At 42.4% G+C, this 15,704-nt stretch overlaps 1 protein-coding gene across 2 annotated transcripts in view; it reads left to right on the top strand.

The window, feature by feature from the left end:
• Positions 1-15,704, top strand: part of ALS2 (alsin Rho guanine nucleotide exchange factor ALS2) — a 282,347-nt gene that overhangs the window by 55,221 nt on the left and 211,422 nt on the right. The gene's annotated exons all lie outside the window — the stretch shown is intronic.

Below are 15,704 nucleotides of genomic sequence, written 5' to 3'. Positions count from 1 at the left end.
CAATACATCACCTGGAGAGCAGGTCCTTGCTTCAGGATCACTTCCTGCTACACCAGGGTGATGTTCTCCTCCTACTGGGAGATCTTTCTGATCCAAGGCAGCACTGGGGCTGCCAGACTGGATTTGGGACTTGGCTACTCTGTCCCTGAAGGTCTCATCAATGTACCTCTCTGTCTGCCTCAGCTCCTCCAAGTCTGCTACTCTAACCTCCAGAGATTGAACTTGTTTTCTGAGAGCCAGGAGCTCTTTGCACCGAGAGCACACATACAATCTCTCACCAGCGGGTAAAAAATCATACATGTGACACTCAATGCAAAAGACTGGAAAGCCCCCTTCTTGCTGCTGGACTGCTGCCTTCATCTTAGTTTTATTGAGTTCCTAGTTAAGTTTAGGATACTAAGGGAGTTGGAATTAGAGTACTTTATATTTACAAGTGAATTTACCATTTAATCAGCTAGTGTCCTACAAGGGGATGATTAAACTTTCAATAAGGGCTGGTACAATAGTATGATTTAGATATGAGCTTGATTGATTTTTAATGCGAAAGTGTCTCTTGCCTAAAAATCAAGGGTTGAGTGGGTGGGAAAGATAGACACAAGAATTAACTATCATTGGCTTGCTTATTACCTCAAACACACAAACTCTAAAGAATATATCCCACTATATCACCTTTCTTCAAACTTTTATAAGTACAAAGATTTCCTTTTTAACCACCATTAAACTGATCTTCACTCAAATTATTGAAGGGTCGGAGATTCACGCGCCTAATGGCACGCACTTCCAGTCCTCTTCTACTGCAAAGGGTGCGGGGCCTCTGGAAGCTGGGGCTGTGAAATTCAATCCCTGGATCGCTCACGGTAACCTCTGAACTCCTCTCCTGGGGGATGCTGGGAGCAGTATGCAGATGAGCCTTCCGGTCCTCTTCTACTTAAAATTCATATGCTTGTTATTGTGGAGAGGGAAAGTACTCTGTTGAAAGTGTCTCAATAATAGTATTGATAGGACAGTTGTATGATGTGAATAGTTGTCATACAGGATCCAATATTAGGGTCTTTCTTCAACATGCTTAGGATTGATCAGAAAGATGGAACAATAAATAGCAACAACCAATGAGAATCTAGAGGCTGACTTGGATGTAGTGGCTGTCATGGAGATGTGGTACATGGAAAACCATGCCTGGGATATAGTTATACCAGACTACAGCCTATTCAGGAAGGACTGTGTAGGAAGGAAGGGAGGAGGCGTGGCACAACATATTAAAAAAAATAATCAGAATTGTAGAGTTTATGAGGTAAGGAGGAGGCACTGTGCGTTAATCTAGAACATAAATGTATATCTGTGTAATATACAGACCTCCATTTATAGACAGAAGAAATGGACAGATTTAATGAAGGATATTCACAAAATTGCTGTGAAAGGGGAAGTGCTATTGCTAGGATATTTCAATCTGCTTGCTGTTGATTGGGATTTCCTGACTGCAATGTCTTCAAGAAGCAGAGACAACCTGGATTTTCTGGAAGGAGAACTGTTCTGCCAACTCATAATGGAACCCACATGGGAGGGGGCAATACTGGAACCAGTGCTTGCCAACAGGGATAGTATCTCTGATGTTGTAGTAGACCATTATCTAGGATCCAGACCTGATGGTGTGATGCAATATTCGAGCACAGGGCAAGAAGGTTCATTCCTAGATGAGTATCCTAAACGTCGGGAAAACTTAACTTTCTTAAAATGAGGGGAGTACCTCAAGGAGACATTAACTGGATTGGGAAATCTATGGCAGTGGTTCCCAACCTGTGATCCGCAACCCCTAGGGGTCTGCCAGATCATAACAAGGCCCATGGGAAGTGAGCACAGAAAGAAGAAAGTTTGTGCTGTGACAGAAGAGGCCTGATAGGCTGCCAGCGCAACCCAGCCAGAGAAGACTGAAGGAGGCAGCAGGGCCATCGATGCACCCATCCCGCCGGTGGCTGAAGACTGAGAGATGCCACGGAGCCACTGCTGTGCATGTGGATATCGTATTTTATAACGACGCGCACATCAGCACTTGCGTTATAAAATAGCCGTGTCTATGCTTGCGCGGGGAACCGCATGCACATGAACGCCTGCTCACTTTTTAAAAATCGACCCCATTAGTAGTATGATTTTTGCACTGTGGTTTCCAGTTCAGTTTTTGTCTGCGCATTTGTATTTATACTTTAGTTTCTTTATTTTGTATTTTGGAATGGGTCTGTCTGTGTTTTGTGTGTGTGACTTAGGTGAGGTATTCTGTTAGTATGTAGTTTCTATATAGGGATCTACACTAACTGGACTTGCTCAATTTTCAGGAGGTGAATTTTAGGGCCTGTTGTAATATTTGCAGTATTGCTTTTTCATAGGTAGGATTGTTACTGTTTGAGTCTGGCAGTTAGTGGCAAGCTTCCTATAGATCCCAAGTACACTTTTTTTTTTTTTTTGGCAGGGTTTTTTATTATATATCATTCTTGGTGGTGGAGGCAGTTTGTGTCGCTGTTAATAAGCTGACACCAGAATTTGATTATTATTTTCTTTATGGTGAGTGGTAAGGGGAAGTGCCTTGCTCTGCTCTGCACCCTTTGTTGAGGGAGTTTCTATAAATACAGGGTATTGTAGAACTTGAAGTGCAGGTTTTATATTGGGATTTTGTCCAGGGGTGGATTGCAGGAAAATATTAGCCCAGGGCATTATTTTCAAAACCAGCCCATGGGGTATCTGACTGCCTCATGTATTCTCTGTGTAGAATGTGCCTCAACAGCTTCCAAAGGCATGCCAAGCTGACCCCTGAAGGTGTACATCATGTGGCTAGAACCTGATAGAATTGAGCCCCAAATCTCCAACATACATTTTCCCCTTTTTTCCTAAATAATTTAGTAGAGCACCCCCTAGACCAGGGGTGAATAAACTGAGTTGCATTCCCCCTTCCATCCATGCAGTAGTTTGGGACACCAAAAGTTTGGTTACATCTCTAATCTCTGGATTCCTGGTCTGGTGTTAATGTCTCTTACCAATCAATCAACTCTTAAAACAAGTTGCCGAGTAATGAGACAACCACACTGCCAGCCACCGGCTCAACCAAAAAAAATATATATACATACACACATTATGCACATTCTCTCAGCCACAAAGACAGAAATACACATACACGTTTTGCTGGTGGTCATTTGCTCACACACTGAGTGCCCCTTGCCCTATCACTTCTGCATAATTATGTAAAGTTCTTTTTGCCAGTTGGTCCCCTTGCTGCAGAAGCCCCTCCCTTTCCCAGCACTCACTCTCCAGGAGACTTACTGAAACAAAACATGCAAAGTACAGTCGAGATAACTATATCACTTACAACATATATTTACATGCACTGTTCTGGTGCCAACTAGAAAACCCTGCAAAAAAAAAGCAAAAATGACACATGGAATACATATGGTATTAGGTCTATAGCAACACATGTTCAGTATGAACTTGGTCCTTAGAAATCCATGAGTAAACTGAATTACAATACAGTAAACTTTCCATATCGAAACAGCACTGCCAGTACTAAAACAGTAACAACCTACTTATGAAAAGGAAACAGCAAATATTACATCAGACTCTAGAATACCAATACAACTTCTAGGAAAACAGAACAAGCTTGTCTGCTGAAGATCCCTACACAAACTATATGCCAGCAGACTATCTCACCTCAGTCACACATGCAAAACATAGACCCTCATCAAACAAAGAGACCATAAAATATAACAAAAGCGTGCACACACAGTGAATTAGAAATGGCAACAAGCCATACTCTCTATATGCAGTTCAACAATGGAGAAACAAACTTCTCCATTCCTCAGAAAACATCAAACAGTAAAATCAAGAAATATTAAATATCAATCATAATAGGAAAACTATACTAATAAAAATAAATAGTTGACAAATAGAACGGCCAATAAAATATTCCACAACAGCACACATATCAAACACCTAATTAAGCCTAATGAGGATTTTAAAAAATCACCCATCCTCCATACCTGGAAACTTGATTTCCAGTAATCTTGAGATTGTTGTGGATTAGTTGGGTGTGGTGGGGAGGCCAGAAGGGGATAGGGTTGTACAAATGTTTTCTTCCCATATACACATTACCATACATATGTTCATTCTCACACATACTCTTTTATATTGCTCTGACTCACTCACACACACTCTCCCACACACTTACACACATACTCTTCTTCCATTCAGAATGCACAAGAGGTGACACTAGTGGTCAGGAGGGATCCAGCCAGGGCCCAATGAGAACAGAGTAGGTCTAGATGGGCTATTGAGGCTCCAGGAGGGGGAGGTACCCCTAGGTTTGAGAAGGGACAAGCTGGAAGACCTCAATGCTTTATTTTTTGCCACGGCTGAACATGAGGGGGAATGGTGGCAGAGGGAAGCAGTGAGACGCATTCAGCTGGTAGTGAAGCAGCAGTGGGAGGTCTGCCTGCTGCCAGGAGTGATAGGTTTGGTGTAAGGGGAAGCAGTGACAGATGTTTCCCACCAAGCAGTTAGGATGATGGTCTGATTGGAGTCTAAAAGGGAGCAGGTACTGCTGCCACAGGGAAAACGAAATCAGGCAGGAGTGAGTAGATCAAGAGTCGGGGGTGGCTCCTGCTGTTCAGGAACAGCTGCTTGGGGACCTGTTGATCACAGCAGCTCAGTTAGCATGGAGCCGCTGCAGCTAACATCATCCACATGACTGGCCTGACCAGTCCACTAGGGCATGCCCAAAGGTCTGATAGGCTAATCCACCCCTGTACTTATTGGTTTACTTCATTGCAGCAATAAAAATACAGTAATAAATAAAACATTTCTAAAACAGACCTACACCCATCCCTGAATTTGTTTTCCAGTTCCTGGAGCAGAACTAGGGCATTACCTGTACATCTCACCATTCAAAAAAAAGATATTCGGGTTCTGATGACATCTCAGTAAAAGCAAAACAAACTCTTTCTTTACTGGCAGGCACAATACACCTCTTTATGAAAAGATAGTAATTTACCACTACAAATATTTAACCAGGCCCTAAACACTAATACACCTCCTATTAGGAAAACAGAGCAAGCCAAGCTGCTATCCGTTTAAATCGGTCGCAACCACCAAGACCAGAGCCGCAACGAGTCCCAAGCCCGGCGCCACAGGGAAAGGAAGAGAAAAAAGGCACAAAAAGAAGGTAAGTGCCTTTAAAAAAAAAAAAAAAAAAAATTAAAAAATCAGGGACAGCCGCGATCAGAAGGCCCGCACCCCCCCCCCCCCGACATCATCGGCTCAAGCCGCGGACCGTTTAAATCGGTCGCAACCACCAAGCGTTGCGCACCGAAGGAGCGCAACAAAGGGGCACTCCCCTTTGTGCACCCCTTAGTACTAACATTAATAAGCACTAATTCATCATAAAACTTTCTTCATAAACTACCCAAGAAATGACAAATCCTCAACCCCCTGACTACAGCAAGAACCACAGAAATGATTTGAAATTAGAAATTAAAAAAGACATAAGCATGAAATAAAAAAACCACAAATACCAACACTCTACCTTAACTCACAACATAAAAACATACAGCAGCTAAACACTATCATTCATGCTTTTTAATGCACAATCCATAATAAAGAAAATTCCCATCATCAATGACTTCCTTCAAGATGACAAGCCGGACTTCATAGCAATCACGGAAACATGTCTAAAAAATAGACACAGTACTAATCAACCAAATCAACAACGCTTTCTACAAAACCTTCTCAATTCCCAGACCAAAAAAGAAAGGCGGAGGCCTAATGCTACTCATAAAAAAACAAAAAACAAAAAAAACCCCTACAGATGAAATTCTCCCAACTAATAACTATACCCTTCTGGAAATTGCACTATTTGACTCACCAAAACTACAAATCTGTCTAATATACTGCCCCCCCCCCCAACACTCTGGATCGGAACTGCTTACCATTCATTGAATTCTTCTTGACAAAAATATCCATCAACAAATCAATCATCTTAGGTGACTTCAACATACACATAGATACCATCCCTCCGCCTACACATGTTCCTCAATCATCGACGCACTCTCATCAATAGGCCTCAGCCAAATCAATGGCCCAACGCACAAAACAGGTTACACACTTGACCTTGTCTTCATAAGTACCAACATATGGAATAACCACCAAACAAAGATCACCAAGATATCCTAGTCTGACCACTCTCTAATCCACGCAAATTTATACTCAAACCGTAAATTTACTACAATAAAAAACCCACCTAAATCCTTCACATACAGACCACCATTTCACATTGAAACACTTCAAGAATACTTACAAACAGAACTAACTAACTTAGACCTATCAAATGCAGAGAACGCAACTTCTTCCTGGATCTCCATCACTAAAACAGTAGCAGATGAGATAAACCCCATGATAAAGAAAACAATAAAAAACCCAAAACATTAGATCAGCCAAACGTAAAGAGAGAACCTGGAGGAACAACAATAAATCATCCACTCTACTTAATGCATACAGAGCACAACTAGCAGAATACAAAAAAAGACTTCTACTCAAAATAAACAAATACCAACGTAACCCAAAGATGTTCTTCACTATAGTAAAAAGCCTAACCAAATCATTCAATGATGACCAGTTATCTTCAACATCCAAGATCACAAGTAACGAATTCATAGAATTCTTTAATGAAAAAATAAAAAACCTCATAAATAATAACCTCAACAGCAACTTGCAGGACCTGAAAATACAAAACTCTAATAGTTTAAGTTGGCCCAGCTTTGAAACTGCATCATCACTGGAAATCCAAACAATTATAAAAAAAAATGAACCCAGCTAAACATCCTCTTGACTCCGTTCACATAACGATGATTAAAATTCTTGAACCTTCAATAACTAAAATTTTAACTGACATCGTAAACCTACCCAGAATGCCTAAAATTGGCAATTATTAAACCCATTCTAAAAAAGAACAACCTTGATCCAGAAAATCCACTGAATTACCGACCCATTTCAAACCTACCCTTCATTGGCAAAATCATCAAGAAAATTGTACACTCCCGTCTCAGCGACCACCTTGAAGAAAACAACATCGTACTTCCCACACAATTTGGCTTCAGAAAACAACTGAACACAGAAACATTATTACTATCTTTGAACGACACTATACTCAAAGGTTTTGAAAACTGCCTCAGCTACCTTCTGGTACCACTCGATCTATCAGCAGCCTTCGATACAATAAACCACAATGGTTCACATCATATTTATCACAAAGAACATACCAAGTATGGATCAATGACACCCTTTCAAATAAAATAAACCTTGACACCGGAGTCCCCCAAGGATCTGCACTATCAGCGACTCTCTTCAATATTTATCTCCTTCCAAACTGCCACCTCCTTTCAAACCTTAACCTGACCCACTTCATATACGCAGATGACATTCAAATATTAATCCCAATCAACTTATTGGAAGAAAGCTACAAAAAAACAACCACCTACCTAAACAAAATAAAGCAACTACTATCCAACTTAACTCATACTATCCCTTGATAAAACTGAAATTATTATTCTGGATGGATAGAACAACTTTCCTCAACCACCTCCACTCAACTTAATAAACCAAAAAGTGGCTACCTCTCCAGTCATTCATGCACGCAACCTTGGAGTCATAATTGACACAGAACTCTCCTTCAAAAATCACATCACAGCTAAAATCAAAGATGGTTATCACAAACTCCTAACATTACGTCAATTAAAACCTTTCCTCACCCCAACAACTTCAAATCAGTCCTTCAACTACTCATTTTCTCCAACCTGGACTACTGTAATTCCCTATTCTTCAACTTACCTCTTAATACAATCCGCCCACTACAAATCTTGCAAAATGCAACTGCAAGAATACTCACTGGATCTAAAAAACATGACCACATCACTCCCACACTTATTTCTCTACATTGGCTCCCAATTAAATTAAGGATTGAATACAAAATTCTATCCATACTGCATAAAATAATATATGAAAAAAATCAAACTGGCTTTCTTCATCCATAAAATTGTACGCTCCAAACAGAAACCTCAGATCAGCAAACAAAGGACTATTAAAGATCCCTCCCTCACGATCCAAACAACTCACCTCAACTCAAGAGAGCAAGTTCACTTGGAAGCCCCAAACTCTGGAACACTCTCTAATAGATCTCAGAATACAAGAAAACTTAACTTTCAAAAAAGAACTAAACATGGTTGTTTACCAAAGCCTACCAACTCATCCACTGATTCAAAACTCCGTTCCCCTCCTTTAACACCAGGAAAACAGATGGAACTAAAACTTATGATTACTCAATTCTGTAATAAGTTTTGATTGATTATACAAACCTAGTTCATAAATGATATCTACTTTAACTACCAAATAAACTGTTTTTGAAACATTGTTAAACATCATAGCTTTGTAAACCGTTGTGATAGCGAAACCGAATGATGGTATATAAAACTCGATAAATAAATATAGATCCCCACTCAGAAATAATTGTAAAACCATACTAATAAATGTTACAAAACAGCTGATGAACAGAATAACATCCAACAATTTAAAAACTCATAACAATTATTAAACATTGTCCAAATATCAATAAAATATTTCAAAACAGCAGACTCATCACATAATACCCAATAATTAAAATGGCAGTCGGTGAAGAAAAATAAACTTTAAAAGCTGCCTTTACTTACCCTCTCCAGCAACTCTCCTACTCCTTTCCCTTGCAGGCCAATAGCACTCACCAGAAGCCACAGTGCCTGCTGAAGCTCTGTCCTCTTCCTTAGGGCCCACAACCAATCTCGGGCTCACACAGACCAGAAACCTCCCTTTTTAGTATCTCTTCCTCACACACACACCAGTCACCTCCTTGACCAGTGTTTGTGTCTCTCACACACCAGTCACCTTCCTGACAAGTCTCTGTCTCTCTCTCACACACACACACCCACACCCGCCACCTCCCTGACCAGTCTCTCTGTCAATCACACACATGCTCTGTCACTCACATACAAGCTCTCAATCACACACAAATGCTCTTGCTCCCATTCTACCACACACACACAAAGCTGCCACTCACGCACCCATTCTACCTCACATACAAGCTCACATGGAGCCTCTTCTCATTGTTTGGCCCAATAAGCCTGGCCTCTGCTTATCAGCTGCCGCTGGCCTGACCTCCGGCAGTGTGCAGTGTCTCTCCAGCCGCCTCCGGCAGTGCGCAGGGTCTCTCCACTCTTTGGCCCCGCTGGCCTGGCCTCTGGTGGCAGCGCACGGGTATCTCCACTCTTCAGGCGGTGGCGCGCAGCATCTCTCCATTCTTCGGCCCCGCCAGCCTGGCCTCTGGTGGCGGCGCACAGGTCTCTCCACTCTTCAGCCGCCAGTGACTGGCCTCCGGCGGTGGCACGCAGCGTCTCTCCATTCTTTGGCCCCGCTGGCCTGGCTTCTAGTGGCGGTGCACAGATCTCTCCACTCTTCAGCCCCGCCCCTGGGGAGAAGGAAAGCACAAGTGGGGCAGTGGGGCACCGGGAGTTGCGACACACTGGTTGAGAACCGCTGCTCTAAACCACTCCTCTCGCAATCATGGTCCCTGTTCTCTCCTCCTCAACTGGGCTTCTCTGATGCATTCCCATCCTCACAACAAACAGCAGCACTGGCAATTTACTTCTGACCTGCTCCTCCTGCAATGTGGTTCAGAAATCATTGATTCGCAAAGGAGGGACAGGTGCCAGCGGCAGATCATATAACCAGATTGCAAGCGTACCACCAGCACCGGTTGTCTGCATGCTGTGCCATATGGGGGAGGTGAGGGATTCTTTTTGCAGAGGAGCTCATACGTTTTGGGAGGTTTTATGTAGTAGCATGTAGAGTAGCAGGAGACAGCTGTGCAGGGCTTAATAACTCAGCTTTTTGAGTCAGCAGCAGGTAGAGAGGGGAGAGCCAGGACTGCATGCATTGCTATAGGTGAACCTTAGCAGGAACTCATGATCTTGAATCAGGACCATAAAAACCAGTCCACAGTTCAGATGAGGTTTATTAGGCTGGGGTAGTGGGTAAAACAATCCAGGGGAGGAAAAAAAAGCCAGGTCAAAGTGCTCGATCCTGATTTTCAACCCCATTTCATAGTAAAAAAGTCACAAAAAGCATCAGACAAGCCAGGGCTAGAGTAACCTCTGCAGTTAATTGCAGCCCTAGTGCCCATACCTAACAATCAGGCTGATTCAGTAAAAGTCATGGGAGAGTGAGCAAGGGCCCGCTCTCCCAGCGTGTGCACAGGTCACTCTCCTGTGCACACGATTCAGTATTTAAATGAGGGCCTGCGGTAAAAAGTGCTAGGGACACTAGCGCGTCCCTAGCACCTCTTTTGACAGGAGCGGCGGCTGTCAGCGAGTTTGACAGCCGACACTCAAGTTTGCCAGTGTCGGTTCTCAAACCCGCTGACAGCCACAGGTTCGGAAACCGGATGCCGGGCAAAATTGAGCATCTGGTTTCAACCCGTGGGCAGATTAAAAAAATTTTGTTTAATTATTTTTTACTTTGGGACCTCCGACTTAATATCGCCGGTGCTGGCAGAAATTAATGCCTACCTTTGGGTAGTCGCTAATTTCTGAAAGTAAAATGTGCGGCTTGGCTGCACATTTTACTTAGTGAATCGTGCGGGAATAACTAATAGGGCCAACAACATGCATTTGAATAAGGGGTAAAGCTAGCGTGTCAAACGCGTGTCCAAACGCGAGTTAACAGTACGCTCCGCCAGAGAGCACTGTACTGTATCGGCCTGAATGAAAGCTGCTTCTGACTCTTTATCTCTGGTGTAGTGACATGACATCCTGCCATCCGTCCATGAGGCAACGTGGTCAATAGGCCAATCTGCCTCATAGCCTGCACCCAGTCCTGTGGTGGCATGACTACACAAGCCCACTTTCCTGCCTTCTGTTGCCTTCTCCCTCTCTCAATTTAAGACAGAGACCACAAAGCTGGGCGGTATAAGCTGCTTACCTGCATAGCCCAGTTTTGAATCCTCTTCTGTCTTGAGAGGGGGCACAGCAACAGAAGAAGGCAGGAAACTGGGCCTGTGCTAAAGCCATTGGACCGGCCTCACAACAAGTTGTTTTTTTTTTTCTCTCTATACCACTATCCCTCATGCAGCAACAGGCAATAGAAAAGAGGCGCTGAGCTGGCTTAGCAGATACCTGCTGGCTTTAAGCTATAGAAGCAAATGCGAAACCAAAAGAGAAAACTGCATTTGTGAAATGTCAACACTGCAATTATACTTCTCACCACTACAGCATGGGGGCACTCAGCAGAGAGGAGCAAGGCAGGATATGCAGGAATGGAGAGACCATGTGACCAGCCTGACTGGCCCACCGGGACATGCCCGATCTCCTGATAGGTCAATGTGCCCCTGATTTTGTCCCATTCCTATATAGAAGAATTTTTATTTTTTAATGCACTTGAATAATTTTGGTGGTAGTTTTCTTAGATGGTTGAAACTGGCCAGGGGTTTCTTTGTTACTTAGAAGGTTCTTCTGTCTAGTGATGCCACTGACATACATGCCCAGCACTTTGTGACAATGGTGCAAAATGTTTGTAGCGGTGCCTCCTATTTTATGAGTGGGGGTGTCCTATCTCTGCATGTATGGAATTTGGGAACAGTCAGATGTGGAGAGAGCCATTGGACCCCCGCCAGGATCAAACTAACAGGGTGGTTTCCCTGTCAGAGATGATTTTCTATAAAAAAAAAAAAAAATAAAATAAAAAATGCCATGTTGGGGGGAGAATTGGGAGGGATATGTACACCAAACCTCTCTACACATTTCCCTTTTAGTGATGTGGGCCTGCCTCAAACGTCCCTCTTCCCCCTTCTATCTGCTTCATGGTCTGTTCCAACTAGACCCCCCTCCCCTCCTCCTCCTCCAATCCATCGTATAAGTCTCTCTCTCTCTCTCTCTCTCTACAGTCCATCCCCACCAATCTCCCTCTTCCCCCTCCATCAGTCCATCCCAATCAGGCTCTCTCTCTCTCTCTCTCTCTCTACCAGTGTCTCCCTCCACCAGTCCATTTCTTCCAAGTTTCTCTCTCTCTCTCCTTCCACCAGTCTCTCATTCTCTTTCCCTCCACCAATTTTTCTTGCCAGTCTCTCTTCACCAGTTCATCCTGGTCTGTCTCTCTCCTTCCACAAGTCTTGCTCTCCCATCCTACCAGCTTCTTTTTCTCTCATTTCCCCCCAGTTACTCCAGATCCAGTTGTGTGGCCATCTGTAGTTTCATTATGTAAGTTTACTGCTCTGCTTTGCAATTATATGTATTCCGTTTATATCAGTAAGAATTATTTAATAAGTATTTTATATATTATGAATGGGCCTGGTATGCATATAATTTTTTAAAATTCCCATTAATCACTTTTCTATATTTGGCACATAACTGCAAATAAAAATGAAAGGGGGAAGCATGTTGGGGGTCTGTGAACATTTTGGAGGTTGAAAAGGGTCCATGTTCCCAAAAAGTCTGGGAACCCCTGATCTAGGGGAAGTAGAAGAGCAGTGGGCAAAACTAAAAGGAGAGATAGGGGCAACTAACTTTTTGTTAGGAAATTAAAGGAAAGAGAAAAAAAGAGGCCATTATGGTTTTCTAAAGAAATAGCTGAAAAGGTAAGGTAGAAAAGGTTAGCATTCATAAACTACAAGAGATTATAGAAAGAGAGCCAGGGGTCAATATCTAGAAAATTAAGAAAAGCTGGGAAAGTAGTCAGGAATGCAATAAATTCAAATAGAAGAAAAAATAGCAAATATGGTCAAATGGGGAGAAAAGACATTATAATTTTTTAGATATGCTAGTGCAAAAGTGGCATTAGAGGTGAAGGGGAGGAATATGTAGAGGATGATGGGGAGGGGGTGGGGAAGAAAAATGGCTCAACAAATATTTCTGTTCACTGTGGACAGGCTAGGAACAGGACCACGTAGAATGAACTCACAAGATTTTAAATGAGGTAAACCTTAACCGAATTTCAGAAAAGTGTCTTTGTGAGGAGCTCACTAAACGGAAAGTAGATACGGTGATGGGGCCAGATGGGATATATCTGAGCATACTAAAGGAACTTAGAGAAGTCCTGGCAGTTCCTCTGGCCTTGTCAATTCTTTAGAGTCAGAAGTAGTTCTGGAGGACTGGAGATGGGCAGATATGATTCCTGTTTATAAAAGTGGAAGTAAGGAGGAGGCTGGGAACTACAGACCATTAGTCTGACTTCTGTGGTGAGCAAATAAATGGAATCATTGCTAAAAGAGTTTCTGGAATCCAGTGGATTGCAAGATTGGAGGCAGCATTGCTTTACCAGAGGTAAATCTTGTCAATGAGTCTAATCAGTTTCTTTGACTGATTGACTAGAGCAGTGGTTCCCAACCCTGTCCTGGGGACTCCCCAGCCAGGATATCCACAGTTAATATGCATGAGAGAAAATGTGCATGCACTGCCTCCATAACATGCAAATTTTCTCTCATGCATATTCATTGTGGATATCCTGAAAACCCGACTGGCTGGGGGGTCCCCAGGGCAGGGTTGGGAACCACTGGACTAGAGAGTTGAATCAAAGGAGAGTGCTAGATGTGGTGTACTTGGATTTCAGTAAGGCTTTTGATATAGTTTTGCATTTATTTATTTATTTATTTATTTAAGCGGGGGTTTTTTTTTTTTATACTGAGGTATAGCTATCAGCCTCCACTCCGGTTTACAATTATAACAACCTGTTACATTAAACTTTAAAAAAAAAAAAAAAAAGTAAAACAAAGATATTTACATATAACAAGAAAAAAATAAAAATTTCAATGTTTAGAACAGGATAGATCTGTGATCGAAAACTAACATATAACAAGCAAATTCAGCGTTTATAACAGGATATATCCGTGATCGAAATCATGCAGGGTCAAGCTACAAAATATTACAAAATGTTCTGTGTCATGTTCTTAGAATTGTTGTTGTTGTTGGTAGAAGAAATGAAATCTTAACCTATACCATCTTTGTATGTTTGTCTGAATATCCATGCTTTGAGCCCTTTTTTAAATGATTTAGTGTTGCTTTGTGAGCTCAAATGTTCTGGTAGTGAGTTCCATTTGTGACATAAATAAATTGAATGCCCTTGGTGTAGGGACCGTAGAATGACTGATTGGTTTAGAAATTGGTTGAGTGGAAGGCGACAGAGGAGGGTAGTGGTAAATGGAATTTACTCCAAGGGCGGGTGGCGGGGGTGTTACTGGCGGTGTGCCTCAAGAATTGGTCCTTAGAACAGTTCTTTTCAATATTTTTGTGAGCAACATTGTGGAAGGATTGTCTGGAAAGGTTTGTCTTTTTGCTGATGATACCAAAATCTGCAACAGAGCAAATAGCCAAGAAGCTGTGGAAAAGAGGAGGGATCTAGCGAAGTCTGAATGGTCTAAGGTCCGGCAGCTAAGGTTTTATGCTTAAAAAAAAAAATGCGGTGTTTGGATTTAGGCTGCAAAAAACAGAGGTACACATTGGGGGGTGAAATTCTTCTAAGCCTGAAAGAGCAGGATCTGTAGGTGATTTGTGTATATGATCATGCATGGGGAGAGGAATGGTCTGCAGAAAAAAAGGTGATAGTGCCTCTGTATAGGTCCCTGATGAAGCCTCATTTGGAATACTATGTACTGGAAATCATACCATCAAAAGGATATAAACCAGATGGAGTCTGTCCAGAAGGTGTCTACTAAAATAATTGTCAGTGGTCTTTGTTCTAAAGCATATGGGGACAGACTTAAAAATCTAAACATGTATACCCTAGAGCAGAGCTTTCCAAACTTTTCATGTTGGTGACACACTTTTTAGACAAACATAATTTTACGACACGGTAATTCAGTCTACTAGTAAACCAGAGGTTAAAGGTTAAACGAAGGAAACATATTTCGACAATTTATGTATGTTTCCTTAAATATATACATAAATAAAATGTTTCACGACACAACCTATCTCATGAAAACCTTTCATTTATATTAAAAATATATATTCCAAGATTCATGTTATTGTTATAATTTATGAGAAACAATAATAAAACAAATTGTCTGTCCCCCACACACTCATCTCTCTCCTCCCCCCAGCACATGTCTGGCCCCCACACACTCATATCTCTCCCCCTCAAGCACATGTCTGGCCCCCACACTCATGTACCTCGTCTTTTTGATTGTTGCCAGTTAAGTGCTTCACTCCCTTCCATGATCACCAGACACTGCTGCTTGCAGTCAGTACTCCTCATGGCCAGGCCTCATCGGTAGCAGCAGCCAATGCAAGGATGGCTGGGCTCGCTCCACCCACTAAGCCCCCCCAAAAAAACGCGATTGACAGCAAAAATCACCCAATAATAAGCAACCCATAAACTGAAAAAAAAAAAAAGTGAATCTCTAGAAAAAAAAAAGCCCAAACTCGCATCAGAGTTGACCGGGCTTGCGCGACACACCTGCACACTGCAGGCGACACACTAACGTGTCCCGACACACAGTTTGGAAAGCTCTGCCCTAGAGGAAAGACGAGATAGGGGACATATGATAGAGAAATTAAAATACCTCCAAAGCTTCCATGCACAGGAGGCAAACCACTTTCAGTGGAAAGCAGGCTCTAGAATAAGGGGTCATGGGATGAAGGTGAAAGGGTAGACTCGGG

This window comes from Rhinatrema bivittatum, chromosome 6, assembly GCF_901001135.1.
Source record: "Rhinatrema bivittatum chromosome 6, aRhiBiv1.1, whole genome shotgun sequence".
Taxonomy (NCBI): Eukaryota; Metazoa; Chordata; class Amphibia; order Gymnophiona; family Rhinatrematidae; genus Rhinatrema; species Rhinatrema bivittatum.
The sequence above is the reverse complement of the archived record's forward strand: the minus strand, read 5'-3'. Positions and strand labels throughout refer to the sequence as shown.